Below are 16671 nucleotides of genomic sequence, written 5' to 3'. Positions count from 1 at the left end.
TTGAACGACGAACGAAATATGAAATTGTAGCGTAGACAGTCATGTATATAATTACAATAAATCATAATGGGTGGTTTCTGGGATGTTATTTTATATGAAACAGAATGAACACCGGACGGGTTAATTATATATCGTGATATGATATGGTTACTATGTTTATAATTACTAAACGTAAGATGCCTCGTATCTCAGCTTATGTGTGTTTCTAGTCGAATACACTCATGGTCAAAAATAATTAAATTCATACACATTATCCTTGTTGAAATACGAATACAATTTAAAATACATTTAGCTCAAAGCGTACATCTGGTTTTGATGATTTGATGTACATTATAGATAATACAATGACCGTTAATCCATCGATTCAAACTAATATTCTAGAGACATGTTCACATATTTGTGTATTTCGGACAAATTACATTACCTTGCCAAACAAAGAAATAACTGGCTATTTTTCAAAATGCGAGTGCATTGTAAGATCACATATTTATAGTCTTGAGAATACCAGGCATTGAGGTGACAGTCTCAATATTGTTTCTACAATCGCGCACGTGAATATCTAACGAGCGGTGTGCCTCTATTAACGTTAATGCGCATGCTTTGACTTAACATGCGCCCAATATATAAGATCATTGTTAACATTGTATGATTGCTTTTATCTTATAGAGAATAGATGATTAAACACGATTCAATTAGTGAATAGTGTGCATGAAAACTACCGTTTATAAAAATAAAATAATATATCAACTTTCGCGTTACAATTTTAGTTCTGTTGAATATAGTATTATCTTGTTTACACATGATACCATAAAATGTCGAACCATAAACACAATTATAAACTGTTTCATATACCTAGCCCTCATGTATATTTTATTTGCATGACAATACCCGGATCATGATCACTTGTTTCTAATATATATATATAACCAAAGGGGAAAATGTCAAAAGTGTAAGTCCAAGTTTCTAACGATTGTTTTCCCTCAATTAAGTTTCATTTTCCACGGCATGAATTAGATAGATGTGTAACTTAACCGAAAACACGTGTTTAGATATGTTTAATATCAACTATAGTACAACTGATCCTCGGAGGATGCCTTTTATTGCATATCACAACATATAAAAATAAAATTGCAATACCAATGTAATTTAAAACCTTGCTTTGTGTCCACTTGTTTTACTTGACGTTCAATTAATCCTCTTTAATGTTTCTACTAAATATTTCAAAACTTACATACTTTTTGTTTTGAATGTTAGCTTATGTTTAGCATTTCAATTTCCATGTGCACCATATGTACTCAAATATGATTTAAAACTTATTCAAAACGCTATACTATTTCAAAGTAATATTTTGGATATCAAAAACTAAACTCTTGCATTTAAATGGCGAAAACGCCTTCGTTTGAAAAGTTCTTTGAATTAGAAAATTCTATGTTCAAATCTTAGCTTTAGTAAAATAGCGTATATTCAGTTTTTGATTTTAGTATAAACAGCTTACTGAACATTTAAAAACGGTACATGTAATTAATGGCGTTTAACATAAGAGTACGTAATACTACCTTATGTCACAGTATTCCTTTGTCCTTCGCATGACAAACGATATGCAGTAAGTGATCCACACGGTTTTTACACTGTCAATTCTGATGTCCAACAGTACCTTTCTACTGGAATAGTTAGATTCCTTTATCAGTTTAACGGGTGTATTATTTGGTCAGTTCCCTTTTCTAGACGTTTGAGTTATTTTTGTTTTGCACATAGAGCATGGTTAACGTAAAGGTGTTAGGCTTTTCAGCGAAAATTATGTGCGGGTTACGGGTAATTTTTATTTTTTAACTTTCTGTTAGAAGTTATATTTTAGTCGAATACATGACCATCAGATTTTCGGACGAAACGATATCAAGTTCGCTCGATATTCGTCTGAAAGATCAGGCTTGATTTATGTGTATGGCCTTTGTATCTGTTTACTTAGATGTGTTTGTGTAGCGAATTAATATTTATACTCTATGTTCTATATTTCGTTTACATCTTCATTAGACTAATTTGCATCGTGCTTTAACTTTGTCGTGTCTTTGAAGATTGTCGCTGATATTAATTTCATTGCGAATGCTATAGGGTGGCATTTCATAAAAAAGTTTCTATATCAGCTTCGTTAAAAGAAGATGCCAAACATGTCCCATTCGTTTTAAAATTCCTATGTTTCATTCATTCTAGAGCAGTAGATTGTAATAAATATTTTAAAGTCGAGTAAAACTGATTTAATCGGAGAATGTAAGAGATATTATTAAGACATAATTCGCAAGAAGAACATATCTTATTATAGGCAAACAATGCTAGATATTGACAATTTACGGAAAAAAAACATCAATGGAGTTTCGGCGATTTTTCATAGAAAAAAAATTGCGCCATAAATAATAAAAAATAAAATAATATATGAGAATTTACTTCATTTTTTGTGAACCTTAGTAACAGCATGTCTGATTTTTGATATACAGTAGAATACTATTACTTTGCAAATAATGACTTAGAAAATTCTGCGTTTCCTGTACTTGGAACAGCTGTATTTAAAAAAAGTTAAATATGCACTAAAACATATAAAACGAAATAAGTAATCTGTTAGTGAAAGCATTTTGAACAAATATTTAATTGAATGCAGATATATTTCATATGCACATTTGTATTCATTGTTAAAAGGAAAACAATGTATCGGGCGTTTTTCCCGATTAATTGGCAGAAGGGGTTATAATACCTTTGCATAAATCATGCTCAGTAAATGTTGTTAATAACTTTAGAGGGATTACTTTAGTAAGTTGCTTTTGAAAATTATTTACCACGATGTTTAATTAGTGCATTGAAACTATTTGCCATGAAAAAACTATTATGTCGGTTGCGCGTTTCGAGTTTAGGAAATGTATTCAACTGTTAATGCTATTTATGTAATGATGTCCGTTGTGCAAAATTATGTAAATGAAAATAAACGTTTGTATGTTACAAACGTTGGTATGTTAACATGTTTTGATAATATATACCGAAGTGAACTATGGTTGAACATGTTAAAATCTTGTATACAGTGCAAATTGCTTAGAAAAGTGAATGATATGAATGCACATGTTAAGTCGCGTGGTAAATTGTGTGCATCTTATTTATAACATTTTAGTTATGTGGTTGGACTGAGGCAAGTGTATGTAATGTCGCCGATATTGTTTGCATTATTTATTAAAGACCTTGAACTTTACCTCTAAGATAACAATAACCTTGGTTGTGAACCATGATGATATTTTGCTAATTTTATTATTATTTGCTGATGATAAAGCTATTTAAGGCAAGCCATCAGTTGAAAGTAAATTACATATCGAGATATGTGTACATTTATATTAAAATTCTTGGGGCGTAATATTTACACAGCAAGAACAAAAATTATGTTTTTAGATGAGGCTGGGATTAAAAGAAAACGAAAACTTAGGATACTTAATTGTACAGGACATTTTAAATAAAATCAATAAGATTTGGTTGGTAAAGCCCTTAATGCAATTACACATTTATTGTTTTAATATAAGTACTTTGACATAAAACCAAAAATAGTATGTTAATTGTTTTAGTACTGTATATTAAATTATGCATCAGACATATGGGGGTTCACTAAGTCAGATGCTATTAACCCTCAGTTCACATTTTGCAAACGACTGTTACAGGTTTAAATCAATACATATAATGTGCTGTTAATGTTGAATAGGGTGTATCATCATTTTATGTTAACAGGCTTGTTACATTTCTAAAATATTGTTTTAACCATTTTTTTACATTAAAAAAATTATAATGCAAAATGTTTGCAAATAAGCTTTAACGATTGTAAGGTTATACATATTGGGTTACACATGTTAAGAAAATGTTAAATATTTTTGGATTTTGTTATGTATAAAAAAATCCAAAGTTCTGCAAGATATTGGTTTTATTAACGAGTTTAAATGAAGACTTGTTGACAACTTTAAACTAGAATGATAAGGTAATATGAATTATAATTCTGTATAAGATATGTATACAGACTTACCTCCTATAGCATTTCGCATTTTGTAAGATTATGAGTCTCTGCACAACCGTTGAGAATCAACAGTCCACGAAATCAACGCTGTTGTTTATGTTGTCATGACTTTATTTAGTAGATTAATACCATTTTATATGTATATGCGGCTGTTACACTTAGTAAAGAAAACAAATAGGCCGTTTATTTTATATCAATCCTTCTGTATGTTAAATCCACAAGTTACTAGTTTAATGTGACAATTACATAATATATAATGAATGTAAATTTATCAAAGAAGCATTTGTAAGAAATTCGAGCCTTAATAATAATGTTCAACTCCAGTAACGCCTTGATAGAACCTTTGTGATCTTACCATCGGTTGTATTTTTTTAAATAACTTTTATGTATTATGTACTGTTATGTTGTAAAACCTAGTTACGTGACAGTGATAAATGTGTGTATTTAAGCGTGAAGACGATATACTTTTGTTAAGTCTGAATATTTTTTCTGCCTGTCTGCTAAAATGCTGATTGCAGTATATGTGATAGAATACTAAATAATACTTTCTTGGAATTACATTTGAAAACATCTATATTTAAAGAACTGTTCGCTTTGCTCGTTCTGCATTACTCCGAACAAAAAAAATCATCCATGAAAAAAATGTCCTCAAACTATATCAGCTACTTAATTATTTGTTTCTACTGAATATACCAAATGCGCTCATTGAGGTGCAATCCTAGCACAGGTTAGCAAATGCAACATTGAATTTTAAACACAATTACACTATGCTTATCACATTAATGCTGTCGGGTGATAATGATAAATTCAAATACATTTTAAACTTCTATTGATTATTGTTTTAAATAATTGATAACTGGTGTCTTTTTCATTTTTAACTAAAACAAATTCCACATAATAATATTTGAATACATTTCAATAATATCCGTCAAAGGATTGAAGGAGCAGCTCTGTGATTAGTTTGGTATTGGACGTTTATGTAGTATTATAGTAAGGAAAGAAGCTGTATGTTACTTATTTCCTGCAATTAATGCTTACATAAAACATATACGATTCAGGTAGACACCCGAACAAAAGTCGAATTAGGACAGTCTTATTAAACATATAACCACAAATGCAAGCTAGTATTCAACTTTCGGATAGGTGTACTAGCTAAGCCTAATTATTAAAGATTGCAACTCGAAATCGAGCCTATGGGTATTTGGTCCCGCGATAAAATTAATTGCGTAGGAGTGTGAGTCATTTCAGCGTTGGATTGTTATTGCATGCCTATTATCAGCGAATGTTCAAGCTTTAAATATAAACTGTTTTTGTTTTAACATAGAGCGGTCAATAGTTTCACTAAAAACGGATTAGGAAATTTTATCCTGTACGTTTCAATCATGCACTCAATGGAAATTCGTTGGTTCATTTCAATCGTGGATGTAGCAACTCAAAATCGAGCCTAGTGGCATTTGGTCCCGAGATTATATTGACTGTGTAAGAGTATGAATATTGCAACTGAGCAGCGAGTATTTGTGTTATAACCAAAGCCGGGACTTGCACCCAGATTTCTTCTCCCTCAAAGAAGGAAAAGCGTTCTGCTTTGAACTACTTTGGTTTTGTAAACACGTTTCATACAAGCTACATGATCAAGAGGTGTCACTCAGCGTTTGTACGGGCTTGTGACCGTTCTTTTCACAGCGAAATGAAAAGAGCCGCTTTACCACCTTGCGATATGCAATACGGACTAGCATACTAGCAAACAATATAGCCTTTACTTTTGCCATGCATTAACGAAGAAACATTGGCCTTTCGGCGATGGCTAAACCTCAGAAATCCCATTTAAATAGATATTTTTTTCACATCTTGCAGAAATGTTCTGTTGCATAATTTCTCAAAATATCCTAAATCAGATAATATACAATAACATGTGGACATCTGTTCCAGTATCTTGCAAGACGAATAACTATTTGTGGAGCTGTAACATAGCACAACCTTAGATATGTTACTGCCTTTCAACTGTGTTATTTTATCAAATATATTTCATTGATCAGACATGACAGATTTTCATTTCAACTTCACGTGAACAAAACACGTTCGTATCAAACTGCAAAATCGCATTGTAGTGTTTGCAGACCAGCTGCTGCTGAGAATTTTCTTCTACTATACGAATGTGCCTACATATCTGTTACATCAATGCATCATATACTAGTATTTTATCTTACAACCAAACCATAGCATTGAAGTAATACTGCTTTTCAAACAGCGCTTGTTAATATCAACCTAGGTAGCAAACTATGCGATCGAGTGTAGATTTGGCCAAGAGGCAAAAGTAGTTAATATCGCAAACTGTTATGTATATAGATTTTTTTCATCCATATTTTGTATTATGTGTGAAACAAAACTGCAAACTACTGTGTACACTCGAAAGCTTACAAACGAGATGATTGACCAGCGCTTGTCAATATCAACTCAAGTAGCTAACTATGCGATCGATTGTAGATTATATAGTGTGTTTTGTTCGTATATTCTACAAGCGCAATATAAAGCCTAAATACTGTTGAACGTTTATGTTAATGTGCCTCACTGAAAGACAAGTTATACCAATAACGAACCGTTGTACAAAATGTGTATGCAGTCAAAAGCGAGTAACTGCTTTACGTTTACGAGTCACTCAATGTAAGTCTCAACACGAGTAGTTCGTAAGGCGCAATTAATGTTCAACGCAACATTGAGTAGCATAGTTTGTTGCCATATGGAAAATATCTTATATCGGTTAGTCATTCATATAGTTTTTTTTATCATTTTACCTCAAATTCAAGTTTGAAAGTTTTTTGCTTTGTACGTTTGCAAGCTAGTGGTGTCACTCGGCGTTTTTACGGACTTGTGACCGTTCCTCTTGTCTGAGTACAAGAGAAGTCGCCTTCCCACCCCAGCCCTAGCAGACTTAAACCTAACAATTTGAACAATGCGTGTTATCAACCGGTTGGTAGCCTTATCAAATGCCATCGCGTCCTCGGACTCGCATACGCATCGACCCACGTCAGGTTCTAAAGCTTGCGGGCAATAATGAGTGTCCCTCGCGATAGATTGAGGAGCCTTGCCAGAGTATAACGACAGCATGGATAACACATGTTAGAACCGAAAACCGAGGCGTTTCCCCTCAAGTGCTATCGGTTCGCTTCGCAACTTGTGGAGTCGGTCTATTGACACCTACATACCTCGGTCGCCCATACTCAGTCAATTAACCGCTGTTGTCTTTCTGCTTGCCAAATAGCAGTCAAAACAACCTTACATTGATCTAGCCAGATTGGAAACTACGAGCGAAAACTAACTCGCCCAAGCGAGTGACCCGCTCCCGATTCGAGCAAAACCTCACCTAAGCACTATCGACCCAAAAAACGCCAGTAACACTGCTCCGTTACTAGGGAGCCTTGCTAGTCAACACAAGTAATTTGCAATCCTGGCTAGAGCAATGAGTATATTCGGACTGGTGTACCACCATGTGATTGTCTGCGCTTAAATTGTTGGTATTTGATACTTAGAGTCTCTTGTGCCAAAGTTTTGTTTGATTTTGGTAATGCATAGTTAATACATCGTTAATACACAAACACATACATCAATACATCAATACATCAATATTGCTGGCCAGCACAATAAAACAAGGAAAAAAAAGGTAGGAGAACAATCTCCTTTATTTTTCATGTAAAAACATAAACATAAACATACACACTGTCAACACTTGCCACTTGCAACACCGAGTTCGTTTCAGTGCAGAATGTACACATTTTTCGATCGACACACATTCGCAATGTTACATGGATTCACAAAGTTACATGGATTCACAAAGTTGCACTGATGTCCATACACGGGCCAATGTTCAAGTTATCGGTGCGATGGACCCACGGTTTTGTCGCAGCTATACGCCACACGTATGTATTGACTACTCGGTGTCCACATCAAGGTTTGCAAATTGGCACTGAAAATAGAAAAGCAAATTGTGTTAAACAGTAAACGATGAAAGTAAACAGCCTGAAATGATAAAAACATGCATGTGTAATATACCATGTATCAAATAAAATAGTAAACACAAACTGCTAAAGAAAAACACACAACTCTACCAACTGTTTGACTGATACTTACTTTTTTGTATTGTGTTGCATGTTCAGGCGCCTTGCTGTTACTGCTCGTCTTGCAGTAGAGCTGAAATGAAATGAAAAGCATGATCAGAAACTTTCACTGTGTTTGTACAACTTACAATTTATGTGCACAATTTTGCATTTAAGTATAACATAACATTAAAACAATCTCAAACAATTGTTCAACTAATACTCACTTGTTTGTTTTGCTGTTTCCACAAAGGCGCCTTGTTGTCACTGCTCGCCTGGAAGTAAACCTGACACGTCTAGTAGTAGAAAACACTCGTCTTGTAGTAGGGCTGAAATGAAATTGAAAGCATGATCAGAAACTTTTGAATGTGTTTGTACAACTTACAATTTATAAACACAATATTGAACTATAACAGTAAACTTGAAACAGATAACAATTTTACTTACCTATGTTGTCTTCGCTGAAATACAAAAGTCATGTTCATAGCAATCATAGCATATTAACACACAATGAATACAACTCAAAACTTTTAGTAAGAAACTCAGTACTTACTTTGTATTTTGTATCCAATCCCTCTGCTGGCAATCTTCTTCAGTCCACAATCGAGCTGAAATCAAGACTCAATGCATACATGTAAATTTTGCCAAATAATAAACAGAACTGTGAACCAAAACTTTAACTAAACAAAACTAACTTTTCAACTGTAATGGTACTCACCTCTGGCAACTGAAATCATACAGACATTTTGCATATCAAAATACATTTTTAGTTTAAAGATAAGAATGATTTATGAACATTTTACTTACACAAAGCATAAATATAAAAAACATGCTATGATGAAAAAAACAATATGTATACAAAATTATACATAAAGAAACACAATATACTTACCATTGCTGACCTGAAATTGAAAAAAGCACATTTTGTATAGCAGAATACAAGTCATCAAAACAGTTCAATATGAAAATTAAAGAAAGTTAGTGTACTTACCACAGCTATACTGAAATGAAAAAAACATTTAGCAATGCAAAATACAGGTCATCAAAACAGTTCAATATGAAAGGCAATTGTACTTACCACAGCCATACTGAAATGAAAAAGAAACACATTTTACAATGCAGAATACAGGTCATCAAAACAATTCACTATGAAATTATAGAAAGTTAGTGTACTTACCAACAGGCTACTGAAATGAAAAAAACATTAGGCATTGCATAGTAGTATACAAGTCATCAAAACAGTTCAATATGAAAATTAAAGAAAGTTAGTGTACTTACCACAGGCAACTGAAATGAAAAAAACATTAGGCATTGCATAGTAGTATACAAGTCATCAAAACAGTTCAATATGAAAATTAAAGAAAGTTAGTGTACTTACCACAGGATACTGAAATGAAAAACAGACATTTTACAATGCAGAATACAGGTCATAAAAACAGTTCAATATTAAATTATAGAAAGTTTGTGTACTTACCACAGCCATACTGGAATGAAAAAAAACATTTAGCAATGCACAATAATCAAGACTTACCTAGCTGATCTTGAATCATTCTCTGTTTCTCAACTTCTCAGTTGTCCAAAAGTCTGCTCTGTAACGACCCACCATTCCAATCTGAAAAATAGTTAAGCATAACAAAGCACAAAACAAACCAAAAGAATAGTTTACTTACCTCATATTTTGTGCAGGTTTTCAACAGCCAATTTTCTTCTTGAAACCTGTATTCGTCTCTTTTTTGACCCACTGTGGAACAGTCACAGCAATGTAAGTCTGAAACATAGAAGGGCATAACAACATAACATACAAACCAGTATATTTGTTTTGACTTACCTCGTGGCTAGAGTCGAGACACAGCTGCTGAATTTCTTTTCTGTCACAAGCTGTCAAAACATCTCTGCAACATCTCTGCAATTGAAACCTGAAACAGATTAAAACAGAGAAACATTTTGTATACAATATAGTAAACACTTACCTTGTTATAGGCCTGAGTTGCAGCAGTGATTCTTTCTTGAAATCTTCTTCTTTTCCATCACTGCGTGAGAGACCTGAAAAATAGCATGCAGTGCAAAACACATGAGTTAAATTAAACCAAAATTTTGTTTCTACTTACCTTGCTTCTGTAGAGTTGAATCACAGTAGTAGAATTCCTTCTTCAAACACATTTTTCTGTCTACACCAGAAACTTGAATCTGAAACAGAAAAAAAGCATCACATCAAATTGTACAACTCAAGTGCATTCATTCAATGCTTACCTACTTTCTGTTGAGTTGTTTCACAGCAGCTGAAATCCTTATTCACTGTTGGCACTGCTATGAGACCATTTCTGCATGTGAAATCTGAAACAGAGCAAAGCAAAGTATGCATGGTAAAAATCAAACAAACAATTGTAACACTTACCCTGTTTGCAAGTCCCATTCACTTTCTCAGCAATGTTCCTCTTCTTGAATCGTCTTCGTCGCTGACTACAAGTACACCTGAAACATAGCATGCACAAAACATACCATATAAAAACAAAATACAAGTGTTCATACTAAAATGAAACACACTTACCTTTCTGCTTTGCTCAGCTCTGTTCGACTGTCAACTCTTCATGTCATGTCGTATCTGAAACGAACTAAATCAAAACATGCATAGCACACTATCATTGATAAAATATTGAAACAATTGTATGCTTCATAGCTGTGTTTTTTCCACTTTACATCACAGACAACTGGCGATCACAAAAGTAAAGACATTTTTGTTCTACTCAAACATTAAGCTCACATTCACAAACACCGACCGACAGAGTTTTGTATAGAGTGCTAATACCTAAAACTGTACAAAAAGAATCGACATCAGTTTTCATTCATCATCGTTTATTGAGACAAATTAATACTACAATACTTACCACAGCTCCCTGAAATGAAATAGAAATGTTAACAGCATGCAAACAAATGTTAACCAATATCAAATCATCTATAGTAAATATCAACAAAAGCATTTTGATACACATAGTAAGTGTTCACCATCATAGTACATCATCAGTTAGTTCGACATCCCACGGTTGCTCAAGTGTAAGTACTGGCTAGCATTTACCCTTTTCAGTAAACCGTCACACATCAGCATTTTTAGACACAAGTGCTGATAGATTCAACCCTTGTTATCATCTTTCACAGACTTCTATGAGTAAACAACTGAAAAATATAAAACGTTTGTACTCACTGTTTGGCAGCTCCAAGAAACACGTCTGTACTGCTTGCCATCTGGACATCAACTGAAACAAAACATCTGAAAACACACATACATTTTAAACGTTTTTGAACAAAAATCAACACAGAGCAGAGCTAAGCTGCAGCAGTTAATCTTTCTTAAAATTGAATTCTCCATCTCTGCATAGCACACATGAAAAATAGCATAAGTTTACCATCACATTACAGCAGTACAAACTAAAACAAAAATTTGATCGACTTACCTTGCTTCTGTAGAGTTGAGTAACAGACGTGGAAATCTTCTTCCATGTGTAAACCAGTGACTCGAATCTGAAATAAAGTAAAGAACACATTGTACAACTCAAATCAATGAATTAAAACTTACCTTACTTTTGATGAATTGTGTCTCAGCAGTTGAAATCCTGTTTAATTTCTGCATGTGAAATCTGAAACAGAGCAAAGCACGCATGTTACAAATTAAACAAACACAAGTGTTACACTTACCCTGTTTGCAAGTCCCAATCACTTTCTCAACAATGTTCCTCTTCTTGATTCGTCTTCGTCGCTGTCAGCAAGTACACCTGAAACATAAAAGCATGCACAAAACATCCCATATAACAACTATTTTGTACTTACCATATGAGTGCTTTTCTGTTCAGGTCAGCTTGAAAACCCATCACTGCCATCAGCATCTGAAAAATAGTACATCACAAACAAACAAACAAACATAACATATCATAAAAACAGTTTAACACAACAGATATGAGAGCTCTCGCAACCACGTCTGTTCTGTTCGACTGTCCAAAAGCAAGTGACAGTACTTCAATTCACTAACATTGAGAAATTCTAAACTTACCTTCAAGGCTTGTTGAGTAGCTCCAAAAACAAGACTGCTTGGCTCCACTGTTCACTCCAACTGTCATATCATCACTGGATAAGCACTCCTGAAATGTATTAAAACAAAACATGCATAGAACAAACATTCAGTCAAAAGTACTTACCTTTCACTTTGTCACTGCCCTGTGCTCAACTCCAGTCAGCATGACATCTCTGCTTGAAAGTCTGAAACATATAAAAACATGCAATGCAAAACAAACATAGTTACTTACCTTCTAGCATATTGTTGGAGCTCCAGAAAACACGACTGTTCACTCCAGCTGCCAGACTTGAACTGCCAGCACACATCTGAAAATCTGAACAAAGCATTCATGTTCATACTTTACTAGCCGTACAATTAAAGTTACTGACATACTCATCATCCAAAATAGAGTACACGAAAAGCTAGCTAGGTTTACCTCTGTTCACTAAATGAAACCATGATGATAAAGTAACTCACTTTATCTCTTCTTTTGTCAAAATACAAGTGTTCATAGTGGAATGAAACAGACTTACCTTTTCGTTTCCCAGCTCTGTTCAAATCATGTCAGGTTTTCATCTCATGTCAAATCTGAAACGAACTAAATCAAAACATGCATAGTATACAATCATTGATAAAATTTCGAAACATCTGTATGCTTCATAGCTCTGTGTATTTTCACTTTACAGATCACGGACAGCTGGCGACCACAAAAGCGAAAACATTTTTGTACTACTCAAACATTGCTGTATTAGTCTCACACTCATGAACACCAACCGACAGAGTTGTGATAGAGTGAAAATACCTAAAATTACACAAAACGAATCGAAATCAGTTTTCATTCATCATCGTTTATTGAATTCTATACATATGCACTACAATCTACAGTACTCACCACAGCACCCTGAAATGAAATAGAAATGTTACAGCATGCAAATACAATTTAAGCAATATCATATCATTCATCTACTATGTTTGCAATCATTTTTCAATCATATGTTCGTTTCCCCAAAGTAGCTCATGTTCTGTTCCACCATCATACACCATCATCGCTAATCACAACATATCGACACTATATCAGTACTGAGTAGATTCTAATTTCTACCCAACGCATTACACTTCTATACAAGTAAACCTGTACAAAACGAATCAAAATCAGTTTTCATTCATCATGATTTATTGAAACAAATTTATACTACAATACTCACCACAGCCCCCTGAAATGGAATAGAAATGTTACAGCATGCAAATACAATTTAATCAATATCATACATATCAACAAAAGCGATTCAATACATTGTCATTTAATATTTTTGCAACATTTTTCCATCATATGTTCGCTTCCTCAAAATAGCTCAATGAATATTCTGTTCCACCATCATCCACTATTATCGCTCATCACAACATATCGACACTGTATCAGCACTGAGTAATTTCTACCCAACACATTACAACCATCATACATCATCACGCAACTTGTAAACAGTAAAACGAAAAAAATTTGTACTCACGTTTTTTGTAGACAGCAGCTCGATGAACACGTCCGCACAGCTCGACATCTGAACCTCAACTGACAGTCAATCGCTTGACACCACAACATAAATTTAATTATTCACAACAGTCAGGGCTTAAAAAAACACGTCCGATCAGTCCGATGTCAAAACTTAAATTGAAGTCAAGTCGTTCAAAAAAATTAATGTAAGTCAAACATTTCATATATAACGCTCACAAAAATTCGTTGTCAGTCAGTACTAAACGTTCAAAAGTTATCATCGCATAAGAGTATGATTTCATTTCACAACTCAAGTCAAAGTCAAGTTGTTATCTCATAACAATAACCTAACACTTCAGTCATCCAGTCATTCAACAACCTGAGTACCAAGTCGCTATTCTATAACGCGAAAACTTTTCATCAATAGTCAGAGCTCACGAAAGTACGTCCGTCTTCGTCAACTTTCAAAAGTCAACTGAAACTTTTTAATCGTAAAAATATTTCAAAGTCAAATTTTTTTCATAGCTCACAAAAACAAGTCTGTCTTTGTCAAAGACCATCAGTCAACTAAGATTCTGTCATAGTAAAAAAATTTTAAAAGTCAAAACTTTTTTCAGAGCGCTTTAAAAACACGTCCGTATTGGTCAATATCCAAGTCGCAACTGAGCGTTCTTTACCCGCGCAGTTCAAATTATAATGAGGTCACGACGTCGAGAGCTTCGAAAAACACGTCCGAACCCTTCAACGACCAAACGAAGAATGACAGAAAAGCACATTGAAAATGTTTATTCTTCATGATTTGAGTTACGATTGAATGTGTATTTGATGAGAAATCAAAAAATCATACTTAACATGCAAAAATCCTACAAATATTGACTTTGTGATGATATTTTTTCATGACCATACAAGCCGAAATATTCACACACAGCTTGAATGGGCATACAAATTGATAAGCATGAGTCCGTACAATCCATCCAGTATTTCCTTCGAGTTAAAGCAAATCCATGGTCTTTAGGTCTCAAATCTTGTTATGAGGCGTACCCAACGCAGATTTTTAGAGTAAATGTAAAAACTAGAAAATGCGTGTAGAGATCTATATTATAAAAAAATCTAGTCAAACATAGATTTACTAACCTATCATTCTGAAATAATCCTAGATCATATCAAATATGTGAGTAATCCATCAAAATATTTATTACTGAACATTTAACATCAGCACAAAATATTCCCGTATACCCATTTAGTTTTCTACATAGCCTGAACAATTCAATATTTATTTTCAATTCCGAGAACTCAAATGTTTTCATGACGTTCGACTGACGAAAGCAGCTCGATATGATTTCGCACTAACTTTATTAAAGAGCAACTATCGCGCTGTGATTTTTTCAACTGTGTTTTGTGATTTGTACTAGTACAACGAAGATATAGAAAATAAATATCAAACCACATATATCAAAATGTTCAGCACACTGGCGCCTACACAATGATATACAAATAGTATGGTTATGTGTACAATTGTTCTTGAAAATTTGAAATATCGAGAAAATTTGCGTTAAAATCAAAATTTCATAACTCGCGCGTTCGATTTTGTATACACAAATAGTACCAGTATGAGCGCATCGAAATTTCGGTTCATCTGGTGAAAATTTTATGGAATTTGGACAACTGGTTCTATAGATATTGCACTTAAACCACTGTCAAAGAAACACAATTTTCTATCGTCGATATGTAAACACCCCTTTAAGTTGAAAGATGAGTTTCATTGAAATGACGTCGTCGATTTGCACTGACAACGAAGGGTCAAAATTACGATTCATGAAATGTGTGTTTGTTGTGATATGGTTTTCTGCCCGTATAACTGCAGCGTTTTACAAAAACATCAAGTATGTTACACCAAAATGCACAGAAATAAATTCCCCATCGCATGATGCAAATATTACTGTATCATATTGCGAAATGAAAATCTTTTCTTCATATCAACCCAAGTTTTACCAATAAACAGAAATTTTGACATATATCCACTTATCTACTTGCAAAATATTTAAACTCTTATTGTTCCTGTTTATTTGCTGGTTATGATTGTGAAAATTTCATCGAAATGCGTTCACGCGTTAATGTGACAGTTAACATAAACCGCTTCGATACAAACACAGTTTTATCAACTATTCGCTATCTAACGACGTTCGGTTTAACTCGATACTTTAAAGTTCAAAATTTCTATAAGCACGAATGCGTTTTCTCTCAGCAGTATTCTTGTAATTAGACCTATTGTGGAGTATCATACATCAAAATGTGCAGAACAGAATTCCTTATCGAATGGTATCAATTGTTTTATACTTGTCTTAAATGGGAATTTTTTTTCTTGTCAGCGAAGTGATTTTCATGCGAAAAACTAAGAATTTCTACCAAATGCGAATATGTTAGCAAAAAATGATCCCCACAAAACTTGTTGCTATTATCGTGTTTCATATTAATGCGAAAATGTTATGTTGATCGGTCAAATGGTTGGGAAGAAACGCGAAGTTAAACTTTGTACGAAATCACTGTTCTATTCGCAGAGAGTTTTCGACGTTGAGTCAAAATGTAAAGTTAAAGACAGAAATGCGTTTAGTACGAAATCGTTATCGAACTGTATTTTTGTTGTGTCTAAACATACGGTAAAGTGTAATATATAAAACTGCGTGGAATCGAATTTCCTACAAGCTAGTACCAAAATAACGATAAATGCTCTTTACACACAAAAGTTTTCTTGTTAGCGAATTTTGCAAAGTTGAATATCTGATACAATAAGTCGTGTTAGAACAATATAGGCGAAACAAAAATTGTAGCTATCATGCGATTAAATATTGTGGTGAAAATTTCATCTGAATATCATGAGGCGTTCTCGAAAGAATTGAGTTAAACCGATGCATTTTAAACTCCTTTCCCTCGCTTGTTTACATGCATATGAATGACGTTGTAAAAAATCTAAAGTTAAAGACAGAAATGCGTTTAGTACGAAATCGTTATCGCA

General features: G+C 33.7%; 1 long non-coding RNA gene across 17 annotated transcripts; it reads right to left on the bottom strand.

Moving 5' to 3' along the window:
* Window positions 1–6939: 6939 nt before the first annotated feature.
* LOC127835329 (uncharacterized) lies at window positions 6940–14109 on the bottom strand. 17 transcript variants are annotated; one of them, XR_008028464.1, is made up of 8 exons: window positions 12703–14109; window positions 12420–12503; window positions 12167–12254; window positions 11574–12002; window positions 10233–11375; window positions 8352–10040; window positions 8159–8218; window positions 6940–7994 (listed from the first exon to the last, which is right to left on the bottom strand). It is a non-coding gene; the product is annotated as an uncharacterized LOC127835329 (long non-coding RNA). The 17 variants fall into 17 exon arrangements; XR_008028461.1 differs by having other exon boundaries at window positions 11574–12254; XR_008028466.1 differs by having other exon boundaries at window positions 10233–11018; window positions 11324–11389; window positions 11574–14109.
* Window positions 14110–16671: the final 2562 nt, after the last annotated feature.

Source organism: Dreissena polymorpha, chromosome 6 (assembly GCF_020536995.1).
Source record: "Dreissena polymorpha isolate Duluth1 chromosome 6, UMN_Dpol_1.0, whole genome shotgun sequence".
Taxonomy (NCBI): domain Eukaryota; kingdom Metazoa; phylum Mollusca; class Bivalvia; order Myida; family Dreissenidae; genus Dreissena; species Dreissena polymorpha.
The sequence above is the reverse complement of the archived record's forward strand: the minus strand, read 5'-3'. Positions and strand labels throughout refer to the sequence as shown.